The sequence below is a fragment of the Petromyzon marinus genome, chromosome 9 (genome assembly GCF_048934315.1).
Source record: "Petromyzon marinus isolate PM22_M1 ecotype Great Lakes invasive population chromosome 9, UKy_Petmar_22M1.pri1.0, whole genome shotgun sequence".
NCBI classification, from domain to species: domain Eukaryota; kingdom Metazoa; phylum Chordata; class Hyperoartia; order Petromyzontiformes; family Petromyzontidae; genus Petromyzon; species Petromyzon marinus.
Genome location: NC_133675.1, coordinates 10,566,657 through 10,585,771, shown reverse-complemented (window position 1 = coordinate 10,585,771; position 19,115 = coordinate 10,566,657). Strand labels below are relative to the sequence as shown.

The 19,115-nt window shown below is 47.9% G+C and overlaps 1 long non-coding RNA gene across 1 annotated transcript; it reads right to left on the bottom strand.

The window, feature by feature from the left end:
• Positions 1–11,512: 11,512 nt before the first annotated feature.
• LOC142924157 (uncharacterized) lies at positions 11,513–19,104 on the bottom strand. The gene is made up of 3 exons (XR_012941320.1): positions 18,813–19,104; positions 11,751–11,810; positions 11,513–11,572 (listed from the first exon to the last, which is right to left on the bottom strand). It is a non-coding gene; the product is annotated as an uncharacterized LOC142924157 (long non-coding RNA).
• Between the last annotated feature and the right edge of the window lie 11 nt (positions 19,105–19,115).

Below are 19,115 nucleotides of genomic sequence, written 5' to 3'. Positions count from 1 at the left end.
ATTCCGGGCTAAGCCATGTCAAATCTGATGCAAAGCCCCTTCGATGAAAGCCCGGGTTTGCAGGAGGCTCTACATGAACCCTGGACCTAACGCCCTCCTCCTCTTCCTCCTCTTCCCTGCCCCCGACCCAGCCTGCTTTCCCTCTTTTTATCCCCTTCTCCAATCCTTCTCCTACGAGATAAAAAAAAAATTCCCCTGAGCTATAGCCACGTGTTGTGTATCACATCCCCTTTCATTCACACCTCCGCACTGCCCAGAGGGTCCCCGCGCTGCCTCTAATAAACCAGGCTGACCATCAGCGCCCATTGTTATGCTGAAACGTGGCAGGGCCGGGAAGCACGGGCTGTGTGTGAGCGTGCGTGGGTGGGGATGAGCAGCGGCCGAGAAAAGAGAGCAATGTTTATGCGCATCGCCCCCACACATAGCAAATTGGATTAACGGTGGCAAGGAGGAACAGAAATGCGGAGGCAGCAATCAGACATGGCTCTCAGGCAGGGCCCTGAGGTGGACAAACGCTTTTGTGCCGTCCATTCCGGCCAATTTCTGCCTGCGGTGTTCTGCAAACCGAGTGTGTATTTCACGGTGCCAATGTGTATTCCCTCGGTGAGCCGCGACTGGCAGCGTTTGGTGAACATCTGCTCATCCCAGGTCTCCCTGTATTTACCCGAGTGCAATGTGCTATGCGGGTTCATAAAAAAACGCCAGCGTGTTAATGACTTTCTGTAAGCCCTTTATTTATTTTTCATTCATAAACGCGGAATTGAAAATGTGCATGTTGGTAGTTTCACCATGTCGAAAGTACATTTCAGATGTTCAAAAAGCATCGGCAATCATTCGTACTATACCCGATTGAGTATGTCAACCAATTAGGACGGACTGTGATTCAGTCCTAAGTTTAATCAGGCATAGCATGTCAACCAATGATCAGGGAGAATTATCATAAGATGTCATGGTGTCAGACATTCTCAAACAAACGTCGTCATCCACTCTGGTGATGATGCATTCCGTTACCCATACAGGCGTCAAATTACTCCACAAACAAGCCATGTTTTTAACACTATAGATAATAACCTTCAATATGCAACCCATGTGCATTATCGGCCTGGGTGGTGGTGGTTCGTGTTGCCCCCTCTCACCCGTGGATTTTTTTCGGGTGCTCTGGTTTCCTCCCGCATGTAAACACTCATCATTAATTCACTGATAACGTCTGCATGTTAGAGGATGGCAGAATTTTGCGGGATTTGGGAATTTGGTACAAGGTCACTTCATGGCTGCCTTCCACTTCGTCTGTGGTTCCTCCTTGCACTTCAGTCATGCTCGCTCTGCGTGAGCGAGCAAACATTGTGCGGCACGTTACACGAGTTGAAATTATTTTGACTTTGCGGTTGCTCGATTTGTTGGAATTCCCACTTATATATTCAAATAAACAATGAAAATGTACAATTATATACTGTACAACTTCAACAGCCCAGATTGGTTTCCATACATTTACACACAGAATTCTCATGAGGAATACAATACGTTCCCACTTGCACTCTGATGCATGGTTGCACTAACACATTAGCATTAAGCACAATGCTGAAACACGCACAATAACAAAGCGAAACGAAATACGCGGGCGCACAAAATAAAAGCAGCACCGTCATGCGGCACAACACAGCCCATTCTCGGGGGAACCCATAAAAAAAAAAGATGAGGACCCAAAATAAAATGCCCCGGAGTTTTCCTTGCAACCCGGGCATCAGTTTCAAGCGTTTGTGTGGGAAGACTTAATTTGGCCGACTGTCAGGCCCATTGTGTTTTCATCAGGGCCACACTGACAGACCTTTGTACAGCTTTGAACAGATTTTGTGGCGAAAACAAATGTAAATGTTTAAAATCCCTTGGGCGGCCGGTGTGGTAGGCCTCGAACAGATAATAACTGTTAGCCCTTGCCCCCCGCGGTTTGATCCCAAGCCCGATGTCAACACTGTCACTCAGGATTTCAGGAGAGACAGAGCCGCACACAGAGCCCGGCGCTCCGCACCCGCTTTGTCGCCACGGATCAAACGCGCTGAGCCTGCCGTCGGGTCTTTATGAGCCCATCCAAACCCGTGTTGCCACTGTAATAAGCGCACTCGTCTGACAGAAGGGCAAAACGGCACGAGGTGTACAACATCATCTGAACGAGGCGCGCGCGTGCGCGCGCCTGTAATCCCCCCCCACCACCCGCCCTCCGGTAACCCCGTTTTTGTGAGGCGCGATGTAAACGCAATTGTTCTGTTGAGAGTGACTTAGTCTGGCTCTACGAGCCTTGTATGCGTCGCTTGAGAGGGTTTAACGAGGTGTTTGCTGGCTATAACAAAACCGCTTTGGCATTAAATCAACTTTGAATATCTTTATTAATGGCATGCCTATAGCGCACGTATGTGACAAGCTATTAAATGACTATTTTCATGGTAAATTCGAAAAATCTCAATCTTGACATGGTAATAAATTTTACAAAAACACTCCAAAGGTTACCGAACATAAAATGTCAGTAATATCCCAAAAGGTATTATCTGAATTCTGCACAGATGGAAAACTCTAGAACTGGAATCACCGATTATTTGTCCACAAGATGGCACTGCTCAAAATAAATTAACTAATTTCTTCTTTAAACCGTTCACTTGTCCGGCACTAACATCCCAGTATAACAATTACTGTACTGAATTCATCATGCGAGAAATTGCTTCTTCGCATCACAACTCAACACAATTTCTCTCTTCCATCGTGACGCACTCAGAACCAGAGTGACTCTCAGTTAACTGAGTTGCGGGTCTCTGGATACTGCTGGAAATTTCAGCCTTGCTGGTTCAGCGAAAAACTATCCCGCTTGGATGATGACAGCTCAGCTCACTAGCCTCCTAATGCTCTCTTACACCCCGGTGTGTGCCTGCCAATGATGACAAATGCCAGCTTTTCTTTAACAGTCTGCTACTGATGGTTTCATTCACCCATGGTCGTGTGAGACAGGAGCAATGTCCAAAACGCTCTCCATTGTACGCACCAGACGTTATCCAGTTTTCCTGTTGGCATTACCATTGCTCGTCCAGCAGAGGGTGCCATTTGCAGATGTCAAACGCTGGTAGGACGGTGGAGTGGTGGCGAAGTGGTTAGCGCATTGAGCTATTGAATCCGGGTGATTTGTGGCCACGGCTAACACAAATGGCGAACTGGCTCTGGCCTTCCCACACACCCTTCCTATCCCACAATGATCAGCGTGGAGAAGTATGGTCGAAGAACCCCATATGATTGATACAGCACAAGGTGGCCTTCATCCAGCAGTAGATTGACAATGGGTTAGACTTTAACAAAAATAAGTCGCAATTATAATAGCAGGACCAGACAACCAAAAAGTGCTCAGAAGGGATGTAATGATGCATTAATCGCACTGCATATGCAACACAGTGCATGCTTTTGCATTTGTTTATACAGAGTAATAGGTCCATGTGGCCCCTGCGATCGTTGGAGACCGATAAGATCATCAGAATGTTTAAATTAGTTATTTAATCGAAAGTGACAATTCATAAACTAGTAAGGAGTGGGTGGGGAGGCATCATTAACACCCCGACCGCTGGATGAAGGCCTCCCCAGGCCATGCCAATCTCTCACAGTCACGCAATGCAACGATCCATCTAGCTCCAGCTCCTGCACACGATTGATCGTGGCCGATGATGACGATGATAAATAATGCTCCTGCGTGACAACACAAAACATATAAAACGTACACAGCTTGTCGTAGCATAGTAAGCACTCCCAGGAATCTAGACTCCATCCAGATGTGGGTCGAGATCAGGGGTGGGGAACCTTTTTTCTGCCAAGGGCCATTTGGATATTTATAACATCATTCGCGGGCCATACAAAATTATCAACTTAAAAATGAGTCTCTTATATTTGGTCAAACATTTAATTAAGTCACCCCTAATGCGATGGCTGGAACTGCTTCTCTTTAGTGAGGCGTGATGTTAGCTGGTATTGATGATGTTGCTATTTGCAACTGCTTTTACAGGTTTGCTCCTATATTTATTGAATTTCGAGTCCTGCCTGCGGTTGCCTTGGCAGGGCCACACCAAATGATTTTGCGGGCCTCATACGGCCCGTGGGCCGGACGTTCCCCACCTCTGGACTAAATGTAGCAGGTGGGCAGCAGCAGAGGGCAATGTGTAGTTAAGTAGCCTGGACCCTTTATGTCCAGAAGGGGGTTAACGGCTCCCAATCCGGACCACTAGACGCGATTTGGACCAGAGTCTTTGCCAAGCATACCATACGTACGGTGCGAAAGAAGTTCTACATACAGTACGTACACATGCACCCGCCCATACCCCCCGCGCATTAGGAAACCTCGGTCAGCTAAAGCCCAGGCGCTCAAATGTATCCACGTCGAATGACACATGAGCCATTAACCCAGAAGCTAAATTAGGAGAAAACTTTGCAGTCCACCTACCTGTAACGTTAATTTAGGCAGCCGTTGGTGTAGTTCGTGTACTGCACTATGTGCCCAATGACTTGCGTTTCATTCCCGGCCATGATTTTTGAACCGGTTCTGGGCCATGCCGAACATCGGAGGGGCGTGATATCTGAACCGGTTCTGGGCCATGCCGAACATCGGAGGGGCGTGATATCTGAACTGGTTCTGGGCCATGATAAAACATCGGTGGGGCGTGATATCTGAACTGGTTCTGGGCCATGCCGAACATCGGTGGGGCGTGATATCTGAACTGGTTCTGGGCCATGCCGAACATCGGTGGGGCGTGATATCTGAACTGGTTCTGGGCCATGCCGAACATCGGTGGGGCGTGATATCTGAACTGGTTCTGGGCCATGCCGAACATCGGTGGGGCGTGATATCTGAACTGGTTCTGGGCCATGCCGAACATCGGAGGGGCGTGATATCTGAACTGGTTCTGGGCAATGCCGAACATCGGAGGGGCGTGATATCTGAACTGGTTCTGGGCCATGATAAAACATCGGTGGGGCGTGATATCTGAACTGGTTCTGGGCCATGCCGAACATCGGTGGGGCGTGATATCTGAACTGGTTCTGGGCCATGCCGAACATCGGAGGGGCGTGATATCTGAACTGGTTCTGGGCAATGCCGAACATCGGAGGGGCGTGATATCTGAACTGGTTCTGGGCCATGATAAAACATCGGTGGGGCGTGATATCTGAACTGGTTCTGGGCCATGCCGAACATCGGTGGGGCGTGATATCTGAACTGGTTCTGGGCCATGCCGAACATCGGTGGGGCGTGATATCTGAACTGGTTCTGGGCCATGCCGAACATCGGTGGGGTGTGATGTCTGAACCGGTTCTGGGGCTACCCCTTCAAACCTCACCAAGCAGGGTAAAGAATGGAAAGTCATTCCCAAAACCGCCATGGCATAGGGAGGCCTTCACCTAGCTGTAGAATGATAAAGGGATATAATTATTCGTAAAATATTACAGTATATATAGTCTTGGAGTATTTGATTTAAGACAAACAAAAATAAGCACAGCACTGTACTAGTACGTGCTTGAATTGCTACGTAAATGTAAACTTCTGTAAAATTATCTTTACAAATATTTTTTTTTTCCGCCCGATGGCGACCGCTTGTGTTGCGATCAAAACGTCGTGATATATTATTTTAATTTTATTTTTCTACCTACGTGACTTTACCGAAATAACCAAAGAGTAAATTATTATAGATTCATGTGAAGAGCAGCAAATCTAAACAACAAACTGAAAATGGAATAACTACGCGGAATTTTTTTTTATTTTCATAAATATTAGCCCACTTGCGACACGTCATACGGTATAGATCTTTAAACGTTTTTTTCATTTCACGCCGCAAGTTTTAATTTGCAATCACTGGCCACAATTTTGCTCCGTGCAGATTATTCCCACTGTTGGCCACACGCCACAGTGGCCGCTATGATTCCCGGGGGGGGGAGGGGGGCGGGTCACAACCGCGTGGCCTTTTTTTATTATTTTACAGCGCAAATCCAGCCAGCAGCAACAGCAGCAGAGAAACAAAACAACCGACGAAGCTCTCCGTCGACGAAGAAAGAAAGACTACACGCAGTTCTTCTCTCCGCACTCCGCTTTAATCCCTGACCTACATCATAACCCTGCAGTAATCCCATAGAGTGAGGGCTTCACGGCTGTGTGTCCTCTAATGTGCGGAACGGTTGCCCCGAGCAGCCGTTGCCGCGGGAACTCGGGGGGGGGGCGGGGGGGGGCCTGGCGGACCACCGGGACCTGCGCCTCGCCTGGACGGCCGCTGAGCGCAGGCGAAGCGCGCCTGGGAAAGGTCGCGGTCGTGCCCCCCCCCCACCACCACGTCCCAACCACTCACTGACCCCCCATTTCTCACCGCCACCCTCCAACCACTCCCTACTCCACCTCTCTATCCCCTCCACAACCATTCCCTAGCCCCCCCCTCTCCTGACCCACCACTCTCCTTACGCCCCCCCCACCACTCCTTACTCCCCCCCCCCAACCACTCCTTACGCCCCCCCCACCACTCCTTACGCCCCCCCCCAACCACTCCTTACGCCCCCCCCAACCACTCCTTACGCCCCCCCACAACCACTCCTTACGCCCCCCCACAACCACTCCTTACTCCCCCCCCCAACCACTCCTTACGCCCCCCCCCAACCACTCCTTACGCCCCCCCAACCACTCCTTACGCCCCCCCCCAACCACTCCTTACGCCCCCCCCCAACCACTCCTTACGCCCCCCCCCAACCACTCCTTACGCCCCCCCCAACCACTCCTTACGCCCCCCCCAACCACTCCTTACGCCCCCCCCCAACCACTCCTTACGCCCCCCCCAACCACTCCTTACGCCCCCCCCCCAACCACTCCTTACGCCCCCCCCCAACCACTCCTTACGCCCCCCCAACCACTCCTTACGCCCCCCCCCAACCACTCCTTACGCCCCCCCAACCACTCCTTACGCCCCCCAACCACTCCTTACGCCCCCCCCCCAACCACTCCTTACGCCCCCCCAACCACTCCTTACGCCCCCCCCCAACCACTCCTTACGCCCCCCCAACCACTCCTTACGCCCCCCCCCCAACCACTCCTTACGCCCCCCCCCCAACCACTCCTTACGCCCCCCCCCAACCACTCCTTACGCCCCCCCCCAACCACTCCTTACGCCCCCCCCCAACCACTCCTTACGCCCCCCCCAACCACTCCTTACGCCCCCCCCAACCACTCCTTACGCCCCCCCCCAACCACTCCTTACGCCCCCCCCCAACCACTCCTTACGCCCCCCCCAACCACTCCTTACGCCCCCCCCAACCACTCCTTACGCCCCCCCCAACCACTCCTTACGCCCCCCCCCAACCACTCCTTACGCCCCCCCCAACCACTCCTTACGCCCCCCCAACCACTCCTTACGCCCCCCCCCAACCACTCCTTACGCCCCCCCCCCCAACCACTCCTTACGCCCCCCCCCCCAACCACTCCTTACGCCCCCCCCCCAACCACTCCTTACGCCCCCCCCCAACCACTCCTTACGCCCCCCCCAACCACTCCTTACGCCCCCCCCAACCACTCCTTACGCCCCCCCCCAACCACTCCTTACGCCCCCCCCCCAACCACTCCTTACGCCCCCCCCCCAACCACTCCTTACGCCCCCCCCCCAACCACTCCTTACGCCCCCCCCAACCACTCCTTACGCCCCCCCAACCACTCCTTACGCCCCCCCCAACCACTCCTTACGCCCCCCCCCAACCACTCCTTACGCCCCCCCCCAACCACTCCTTACGCCCCCCCCCCCAACCACTCCTTACGCCCCCCCCCCAACCACTCCTTACGCCCCCCCCAACCACTCCTTACGCCCCCCCAACCACTCCTTACGCCCCCCCCCAACCACTCCTTACGCCCCCCCCCAACCACTCCTTACGCCCCCCCCCCAACCACTCCTTACGCCCCCCCCCCCAACCACTCCTTACGCCCCCCCCCCAACCACTCCTTACGCCCCCCCCCCAACCACTCCTTACGCCCCCCCCCCAACCACTCCTTACGCCCCCCCCCAACCACTCCTTACGCCCCCCCCAACCACTCCTTACGCCCCCCCCCAACCACTCCTTACGCCCCCCCCAACCACTCCTTACGCCCCCCCCAACCCCCAACCACTCCTTACGCCCCCCCCAACCCCCAACCACTCCTTACGCCCCCCTGCCTCCTCCAGCCCCCCACAACAAACTCGCCGTACCCCCGCCCCCCCAACAGTGGCCGTGGTCGCACTTCATTTCGCGCGCCGGACACCACGTCGATGCGAGCGGCTTATTAAGGGCTAAATGAAGCAGAGTGTCATTAAAAAGCTATTTGGGATCGGCTTTCGCACGAAGCTTATGGCCAGGAGCCGCGTGCGTGCGGTGCGCGGCAATTCCGCAGCGCGCCTTCGTCCAAGCGGCGTCCTCGAGATTATTGGCCAATTGGGCATCAATCCCGGTGCAGACGAAAAGTTTATCGTTGGAAAAGTTTCGCTGTCCATTTTCTAAATCGTGCACGTGTTGGCGTTTAAAATGCAGAGGTAACAACGTGTACAATGTGACAATGTGCAAATGATAAAAGCTACAACAAATTAAACAATGTAATGGTGGGAATAAGTCGTTAAAAAAAACAATTAAAACCACAACATGTGCGGGCTTTAAAACCTGCTGTTACATTAATTGTGGTGGCCACGTGCGTCTGTGCGTTTGTCAATTACTCAGGAAAGCATGCTGACAATTGCAATATAATTGTTGTGATAGTGGTTCAATTACTTTTGTATCCCTTGCAATAGCGTCATAAACTTTTTCAGCCACTCAAAATACGTCACCTATGATAGTTGTAAACACATTAAACTTTAAAAAAAAAATTGCAACATGTCAAAATGTATATACACCCGTGTAAATTGTACACAAAATACCATGTACCGGAAAATACAGAAACATCCATCAGTTCTGCAACGGTGAGAGCATCAAAATGCGTTCCATCTCAGCGGACACAGATGTGATACACCGAACACAGCTGCCTAATTCCGCATTTACGGTACGTCCGTATTCATAAGAAATGTTGTTGATTGACTTTGAAAAAAGTACTGATGCAGTCAGGAATATAAATGTTGAAAAGAATATTGTACCGTTAAATAATTAGCTTTTGATAGCACAAGCTACGAAATATAAAATATGTAAATGAAGATTTCAAAAACCCCAGAAAAACTGAATAATAGATCAGTCAGAGGCATTTACTTACATTTATTGTAATGGTGGTTTAAGACTAAACCACGATGTTTTTTTTCGATTGCACAAAAAATAAAAAAACTATCAACACACATGACATTAATCGTCATCAAAAGCCATGAGCTATCCAGTGCTGAGTGAGGCCTCTGCAAGCTGCCACCATCTTCCATTGTCTGGCGATGCTATAACCAAGCCATCTGCACCTGCACCCGAGCTGAATTCATCGCTCCATCTCCACAGTGAATCGTCCTCCCGAGATCATGCCCTTTACTTTGGCTACCACTCCATTGTTAGTCTCAACCACGGGCCATCATCCCTTCGAGCGTCGTGTCCTATCCTATCCCACTTAATTTTCCTGACAATTTTCCTCCCCCCTCCTCTTTTCAGAATATAAATGGACTAGTCCTAAATAAACTGCCAAATCGTTGCGCGTGGCGCTAACGTTTTTATAAATAAATAAATGCGCCGTTTAAAAATAAATTTATGCAAACCAACACACCTGAAGACGACCGTTTGAGTTATGGTCGAAACGTCGTGAGAATTTTTTATTGTTTTATACATATTTTATTATTTTGTTGTTTCCCTTCAACGTGACTTTACCGAAAAAACTAAGAATAAGTGAACGTGATGTTTCCAATTTGCATGTGTTCTCTAATTCACGTGTTTCTTTTCCTGTATCTCAGTGTAATTCCAAGCGTGCACCGCTCCACGCTTCTTTGAACACTTTTCAGCTTTTGTTACCCTTCCTTCATCAATATCCACGTTTCTAATCCAGGACATGACAGGTAATATTACCGCATCCTGCATCATTGACCAATTTAGTGGAAGCCATAACTCCCTAGACGCCAACCAGTTGATGTCGAACATTTACTATACTTTGATTAAAACTCTAATCTTTAAGCTCAATGGTAGAGTGGTTTCATATATAAGTTCAGTATAATTAGACAGAATATGGAAGTTTGGTACACACATTTAGAATATCCAGATATATTTGTGTTAGGCAAGGGGCCTCTCTTCAAAGAATTAACAAAAAGCTTGATGAAAAAATTAGTTTATAGAAACATGTCTTACTACATAAATTAAATGTATCAACTTTGTAAATGTCTTGTAAGTTGAACGATGGAACATCTCATTGGCAATACAAATGAAACCGATGGAGAAGCCCTGAACATTATTTTTTTTCATCTGAATTTTTACGTCATGAGTCAAGTCATTTACAAATTGGTTCTTTCGGTAAAGTCACGTAGATGAAAAATAATAATGAAAATAACAATAAAAATTCATCTACGTGACTTTACCGAAATAACCAAAGAGTATGGATCCTTGGAGTCACGAAAACTTCTAATTTAGAATTTACAATTATTTTTAAATGACAATTTGGCAAATCCACTGCTAAATGGTTGTTTACAGGTTGGTGAAGGGAGGTCTACAGGACAGGTTCAGATATCACTTGCCACTGATGTTAGCCGCGGCTAGGAATCAAAATCAGGTCACTGGGGTTCACACCCCAGCGTGCTAGCCATTGCGCCACCGTAAAAAAAATGCATTCATAATAAATAATAAATACACACAAAAAAGGTTGAAATAGTGAGGCGGTTGGTGGAAATAATGACAATTCTCCACGCTGATTAGAGGGGGATTCTATTACAGACTCCTGCCTCGACCGATGGAGGCCCAGCGCTGGTGGGAAAATCTAGTGGAGGATGACCGAGAACACCCAAGATGTTTTGATCAGTGTCCCCCCCCCCCCCGCCTTTGATCGCGTGGAAATAATGTAGCAAGCACCGTGGCAGTCCTTTTTTTTTTACTGCTGCGAGCGGCAAACCATCCTCTTCCACACATTCCTTTCTCTCCGAGACCGAATTCTCATCGTACTCATTGTCACCGACGTACAATAGATGTATTAAAAGAAAAGTCCCTTCTACCTTCGGTTTATTAATTTTCTTAAGAATGGTATGTTTTATCATTAGCTGAAATACTACGAGAAGAAAAATAAAGATGTCAAAAGTCTGCAGAGGTTCGATCCTTCTGGTGTTCTTGCTAGATGTAGATAATATTTTAATTTAAATTCAGGTTCTACCCTAATGCCTCATTTTAAATCAAAATAGAGTTACGCTATAACTTGCCATTAAAAAAAAAAAATATCACATTTCTTGTTTTTCCTGTATATTTATGTGTGTAGTTGATTTGTCATATACAAGACGTATTATACAACTTGTCACCAAAACCTATTACAGAAACTCAATTTGTATTCAAATGTATACAAACACGTTAATAATAATAAACGTCACTCACATTTAAAATGCATCCAGCTGTCTTGTTTTCATACGCACTGTTAATGGACATAAATCATATCATCCTACAAGATTCAAGTTATGATAACTCGTTTCTAAAACTAGACTTTAATACATTTCAATAGCAATAACTCTGTAAAATAAACCCATCAAAATGAATATCCAAGGTTTTTCAATAATACTAGAGCATGTTAATATTAAAAGTTTTTTTTTTACCCAAAACGTCATCAACCGAGTCCCAAGGCTGTTTTTCAGGAAGCTGTTGCATGGGACACTCTGCAAGAGAAAAAAAATTGAGCACATTAAGAAATGCACACTGCATTTGTTCTCAACCTGACCCAATATGAACCCTCTTATCACTCTAGATAGAGTACTGTGGCCTTCATATACCTGCCAACTCTCTGGCACAGGCTTACGTATACACCCCTTTCAAGAATTGGCGCACTCTGCAATTTATGTCCCACACCTGCGCACGAGCCACAACAGCCATTTAAAGAGAGCACAGGTGTTTGACATTAACCGTGGAACGCACCGTCCCTCCTGAAGGCAGGTATGCAATTGTGATGTCATCACGGCCCGCGAACCGTGTCCGAGCGTGGAACGAGACGGAACGCATCGTAGCAGCGACACCTGGTGGGGTCGACCACTGTGGGCAGCTGTCCCATTATCCCAGCTTTGCTTAGCAGTGGGAGAATTTATTACGGGACAGAGACAACTATAATAATGTGTATTTATAAACAAGAGACCACTGGGGTGGAGCGGTAGCGATGCGTTGAGCACGATGCATGGTGAAACCCAGCGAGCTGGCTTTGGTTCCTGGCCACGACCAACATCAGTGGCGAGTGGCATCTTAACCGGATCCTGGGCTTTTCCCCTCATCAACCCTGCACTGACTGAGTGAGGTATGGTAATACGGCCCCCATAACCGAAATGGCATGCGGTAGGCCTTCACCCAGCAGTGGATTGACAAAAGATGAGAGTCCAATGGGATTGTAAGTCTATTTTAAGGGAGACGTGGGTTACAAGAGCGAATACAAAGCAAAGCACTATTACAAACCACAATGTCAAATTCCATAAAATCAGACAATTCCCGATTTATAACTCAGACAAATCCTGCACCATGCCACATAAAACATACCACATCAAGAGACCCTTACCATTAACCATAATTTAACCTCGGGAATCTTCGGATATGGCCAAAGGAAAACGTAGTAGCTCATCATGTCCATGCTGCAGATGGTGATTCAATAACCTCCAAGACATCACGTAATGTTGGACTGAATGCACATAGTTTTAGATAAAAGCCCAGAAACAACCTGGAAAATTCCAGCCTTACACGTAATCACTGATTCATGTAAAAAAAATGTTAAATGTGTTTTAAATGCTCTGTACCACAAAACGAATAAATTTAGAGAAATACAACGTAAATTCACAAAATCTAAAAACTAACATTTGACCAAACATCCCAAAAGTGACATTACCATCAATACAAAGTATTCAGGCTCTGCGAGCCACTCGGTAACAAGACGAAAAATTATCGACCACTCGTCACTACTGTAGCTTGGGTCAAAGCCACTTGTGTATTTTGGAAATTCTAGCGCAAGACGAGGAGCCGGTATTGCTGTACAAACGCAGACCAAACTGCTAATGTGAGTGCCTATTAACGCTTTCAGTTCCAGTAAGTGGGCTTTGTTTAAACAAACATGTGCTGCATGGTATGCCCAAGAGACCCTTCTCATTCCACAAATGAATTAAAAACAACACGTCAAGTGGTGAAGTTCAGAAGGGGGTTGAACTGACACCACTTATGCACTGTGAGAACGTCAAGCCCGTACGCACTCGCTTTCAAACCTTTAAGATGGCAACATTACCGTCAAGAGCAGACACTCAGCAACATTAACCACTCCGGGTCCCATCGTGATGAAATGCCATCAATAATCCTAAACGTCGGCGCTAATTCACATGAGATGCCTGTGCTGATTAGTCACACGTTCAAGAGCACGGAATGAAAATGTGGAAAAGTTGTGAGAAGGGGAAAATATTTTTTCGCGTGTGCCGGCTGTAAGTGTTTGAACGTTTTTAGGTGACGTGAAATGTGTATCCTTTGATAGGCTTAAAAAAAACATTGCAAAATTCCTCACTGACATTAAAAAAATCTACGGGAGACATAGACAGATTACAAACAGGTTAACATTATTTAGTTATTTAATGTGGCTCCTAAATTCATCAAGCAATGGCATATCCTTGTCACAGGCTGAACATGAAAATGTAACTGTCATTGAATCAATGCAGTGCACGGATTGTGTTCCATTATCAACAAAGGATAGTGATGTTAATTAAAAAAACAATGGAATTTAACATTAGACATTAACAATTTGGAAATAGTAGTTTAGTTTAGAAATGATGCCATTTCATAAGCTAAATGTCATTTACACTTTCCGAAATGCATTTTCATAATCGAGTAATTCAGGCCACTGGTTCATCTTGTAAAACAGTTAAACAACGGCTATAAAGTTTAAATTTGGTAAAACATATATTTGAGCCTGTGCGTATAATATTCAAAATACGAAAAGGAACACTTTTAATGTTGAGGTCACACAATTTGGTGGCTACATTTTCATAAATTTTGAAAACCTAGGCCTACACAAGTTTGCATCTGAAGCTTTTAAAGGGTGATGCTGCATCCAAATCATAGTCAGCAATGATCAATCCACTGCTGGATGAAGGCCTACCCAACCCATTGCCGTGTCCTCACAGGCCTGCTATGCAATCCATCTAGCAACTGATTTCATGACTACATCTCCATAGTGGATCTCCTGTTGGACATGCTTTTGTTGTAGTAACGTCCCTCCGGGCATATATCTAGGAAATGAAAATTGATAAAGAGGATAAAATGAGAGAACAGTAATTATCAAGACAAATACTACAAGCAAAACAAAAGTCACCTACAATAAATCCACTTAATTTAATCTAAATATATATATTTTTAAAGCACGATTTTTGGCCACTTTTTTAACAATGACACTGAAGATGATGTAAATGAGGGGAAAAAACCCAACTCCAAGGTCCTCTAACCAGAACATATGAATGAATAATTCACACCAAGGTTAGGCATACAGCCCAGTGCAGATTTTTAACACAGCGCCTCACCCTGGTCAGATCGGCGAATTTGCCATGCAACAAAGAAGAGCGAAACAAAGTAACAAATCTCCATATATATAAAAGGCAAAGTTGTGAATGTGTGTCTGTTCAAAATGTTTAGTGTACTTCCCGACATGCAACAAACTAGAAATTTGCCATGTGGGTACTTTCCAGATTGTACACCATGCAAAAATTATAAAAATACACTTGTTTTTTTTGGGGGGGGAGCTCAATAATGCATTTATTTTTTGCACGGCAAGTGAGCTGTGACGTCAAATCTGTCACGTCACCCGCGCATGTGGAAGCATAACGCATTGTAGTTTAGTGGTTACCGCGCTGTGTGTGTGTCTGTGTGTTAAACTGTTAAACAGTTTAAACTGTTAAACAGTTTAACAGCAGAGGTCTCACTCCGAATCAGTCGAGCGGCAATATCTTTTCATCGGTTGCGTAACGCTGTGTGGAAGCTACCTGGTCTGTCGCTCCGCACTAAGCTTCAGGTCTTCTCGGCCACGGTCATTCCCTCCCTTCTCTACGCTTGCGAAACGTGGACCCCCCTAATGGAACATCTTCGCCGGTTAGAAACATTTAGGCTGGCCTGCCTACGATCCATCCTGGGTTTAACCAGACTGGATTGTGTGAGCTCACAAATCCTTGAAAGATCTGGACAAAGTCCCATCGGTGAGCTCCTCTGGCGGGCAAGGCTGCGATGGCTGGGTCATGTAGCCCGCATGCCCAGCCACCGCATGCCGAAACAGCTTTTGTTCGGCCGGATCGAGGGGGCTAAACGGGCGCGGCACGGGCTAGAGAAGAGATGGAGTGATGTGGTACAGGAGGACGTGGAGCTGAGTGGACTTGCCGATGACTGGTACCAGCGGTGTCAAGATCGGCCTCTGTGGAGGAGGCTCGTGAAGGACGCTACTGGGCAGTTGGAGGCAGTCGCCCTCCAACAACAACGGAGGGCGGAGGAGCGACGCTCACAACAACGAGCGGAGCGCCGGGTGGCTAAAGCACAGCAGGTTGGCACAGTAGGGGGCACAGGTGGTGCATCAGCCAGTCATCTCAGTCAGTCGACCCGTGGCACCTGGGTCTGCCCCGTGACCTCCTGCCAGCGGGCGTTCGACACTTCACGTGGCCTCAGGGTGCACATAGCCTGGCACAAGCGTCGTGGTGACGTCACCGCCACTTAGTGGCGAATGGCGGTTGTTGTCTGTGTGTCTGTGTGGAAGCGTAACGCATTGTAGTGTAGTGGTTAACGCGCTGTGTGTGTGTCTGTGTGTCTGTTTGTGTGTCTGTGTGTGTCTGTCTGTGTGTGTCTGTATGTGTGTGGAAGCGTAACGCATTGTAGTGTAGTGGTTAGCACGCTGTGTGTGTGTCTGTGTGTCTGTTTGTCTGTGTGTGTGTCTGTCTGTGTGTGTCTGTGTATGTGTCTGTATGTGTGTGGAAGCGTAACGCATTGTAGTGTAGTGGTTAACGCGCTGTGTGCGTGTCTGTGTGTCTGTTTGTGTCTGTGTGTGTCTGTCTGTGTGTGTCTGTATGTGTGTGGAAGCGTAACGCATTGTAGTGTAGTGGTTAGCACGCTGTGTGTGTGTCTGTGTGTCTGTTTGTCTGTGTGTGTGTCTGTCTGTGTGTGTCTGTGTATGTGTCTGTATGTGTGTGGAAGCGTAACGCATTGTAGTGTAGTGGTTAGCACGCTGCGCTACGAACCCGGCGAACCGAGTTTGATTCCCGCTCACGCGCACCACCTGTGACGATTATTTGAACCCCTCCTTGGCCTCCCCTAGGTCGACTCAGCCTCAAACGAGTAAATGGTGTAGTGTGTGAACATCGCCACTGGGGAGACAAAGGCGGCCGGGTGTGGTGAATCCAAGTCCCGGGCGAAGCCGGGTAGTAAAGCTAGTACAGTATAATGCACAGCCTTACGTGTCAATGTTCTACACGTATGTGTTCGAATCATTGCATCCATTTTGGCGTGAGAAAGATCTTCTGTCCATAGTGTGTGGCCATGACGTGGGTGGCATTGAAAGCTATGAGTGTGCATCGTTACTTTACACAATATTCATCGGGTACTATGGTGAACTTCTTTCGCACCGTACGTAGCCTACCGTGCCGAAACGGAGGAGCGGAGGGACAGCAAACTAAACGCAAAAAAGCCGTCTGTAACTAAATGAGTTTTCAACAACCTCGATTACTTTATAGAGTGCCTAGCTCCACTTGGCTTCCTCATATCGGAAAAGCTTTCCAGACGGCCGCAGAAGCGCATCGGAAGTCCGCGCGACGCAAGTGAGCCCCCATATGTCAGCCCCGCCAAAGTAACACGGTCTGTCCTGCTATAAAGCGGTAGTTGCGTTCCTCAAGAGCACCGCGTTATGGGAAAAAAACAAATCTCGTCGTTATACAATAATGTAGGGTAAGATAGAGTCTGGGATAACACGTGAGACGCGGGCTGAACAAAGACTGCGGCGTGTGGGTAGCATCGAGAAGCATCGAGAAGCATCCAGCAGTATCCAGAAGCACACAGCAGCATCGAGAAGCATCCAGCAGCATCGAGAAGCACCCAGCAGCATCGAGAAGCGCCCAGCAGCATCGAGAAGCATCCAGCAGCATCGAGAAGCACCCAGCAGCATCGAGAAGCATCCAGCAGCATCGAGAAGCGCCCAGCAGCATCGAGAAGCATCGAGAAGCGCCCGGTGGCATCGAGAAGCACCCAGCAGCATCGAGAAGCATCCAGCAGCATCGAGAAGCACCCAGCAGCATCGAGAAGCATCTAGCAGCATCGAGAAGCATCCAGCAGCATCGAGAAGCACCCAGCAGCATCGAGAAGCGCCCGGCGGCATCGAGAAGCACCCAGCAGCATCGAGAAGCATCCAGCAGCATCGAGAAGCACCCAGCAGCATCGAGAAGCACCCAGCCAGCAGCATCGATAAGCATCCAGCAGCATCGAGAAGCACCCAGCAGCATCGAGAAGCGCCCGGCGGCATCGAGAAGCACCCAGCAGCATCGAGAAGCATCGAGAAGCACCCAGCAGCATCCCGCCTTGTTGTAATGCTCCGCCGGGGCAGCTTATTCCGACTCACGCCACGGACTTTCTGTTCACTCAGTCGCCTTCTATACAATTCGCACACGCGTTACTTTTTATGTTTAAAAAGTGTCGCCAAAGACATTGATCGCGTTATAGGAGAACAGACTTTATTTGTAAGTCCTACAAACCGGGAATGTGTGGCCCGCTCGCCATCGACCATACTTCACCGCGCTGGTCTATGCGGGGTTGGTGAACGTGGTGGGGGGGGTTCAGATATCACGCGCCACTGATGAGAGCCGTGACCGACAATAGAACATAGTTCGTATCGCATCGCTCCCCTCGAACATCATTGCAGTTCAGCGGTATTTATATATACACATGTAAGTTGACTTTACAACAAAAAGCAACGTACGTTTATCGGATGAAGTCCCAAAAGTAAAGTCTTCATTTAAAAGTAAACCGTAAATTTGTACTTTTAAACATATCCCGCAATTCTAGATTTAAAGCTTTCGTGACTGCAAGGATCCATACTCTTTGCTTCTATTCGGTAAAGTCACGTAGGTAAAAAATAAAACAACAAAAATCACGACGTTTCGGCCACAACACAAGCGGCCTTCATCAGGTGAAGGGACCAGGCTATCTCGAGGACAGCGCTGGAGTGAAACAGAGACAGCCTGGTCCCTTCACCTGATGAAGGCCGCTTGTGTTGTGGCCGAAACGTCGTGATTTTTGTTGTTGTATTTTTTACCTATGTGACTTTACCGAATAGAACCAAAGAGTATATCCCGCAATACAGTCGTACGAATGATGTGATGCTGCACGTGACGATTGCGAATGCATTGAACCCTTTAATGTGTTAGGATTTAAAGACGACCTGGGGCTATTTTAGGTTTCCACTGACGGTTCAATCGTGCGATATTAACGCCGCGTGTAAAAAATGACAATACCTTGATTGACTTAAAGCATTCGTGACTTCAGGAATTCATATTATTTGGGTCTTTCGGTAAAGTCACGTAAACAGCTTCTATTTTCCCTTGAACCTATTAACGCGACTTTACCGAAAGACCCAAAGAATAATGACAATACCCTAAGAGGTTTACAACACATTTTAGAATCACCCTTTCGCAGTTTGTGTTCCTGCAGGCGACGTTGACGTCTCCACACGCGGCGGTGTCGCATTGACCAGGCACCACGTGCGAGCTCCGCGGGCAGCTACGTGGCAGGGCGTCTCGTTGTATTTGGTAGCGCGAACGCGCGCCGCCCACTTTACATTTCCCCATTCGGAAGCAGAAGAGGCCACGTTGTGTGGCTTGGGCTCGAATATCTCTCCACTCAGTCAACCTTCACGGGGATTAAAGAAACCATTCGGCGATGCTGTCGCGTCGGGAAAAAAAATTAACTCAGCTCATTCGTCAATAACA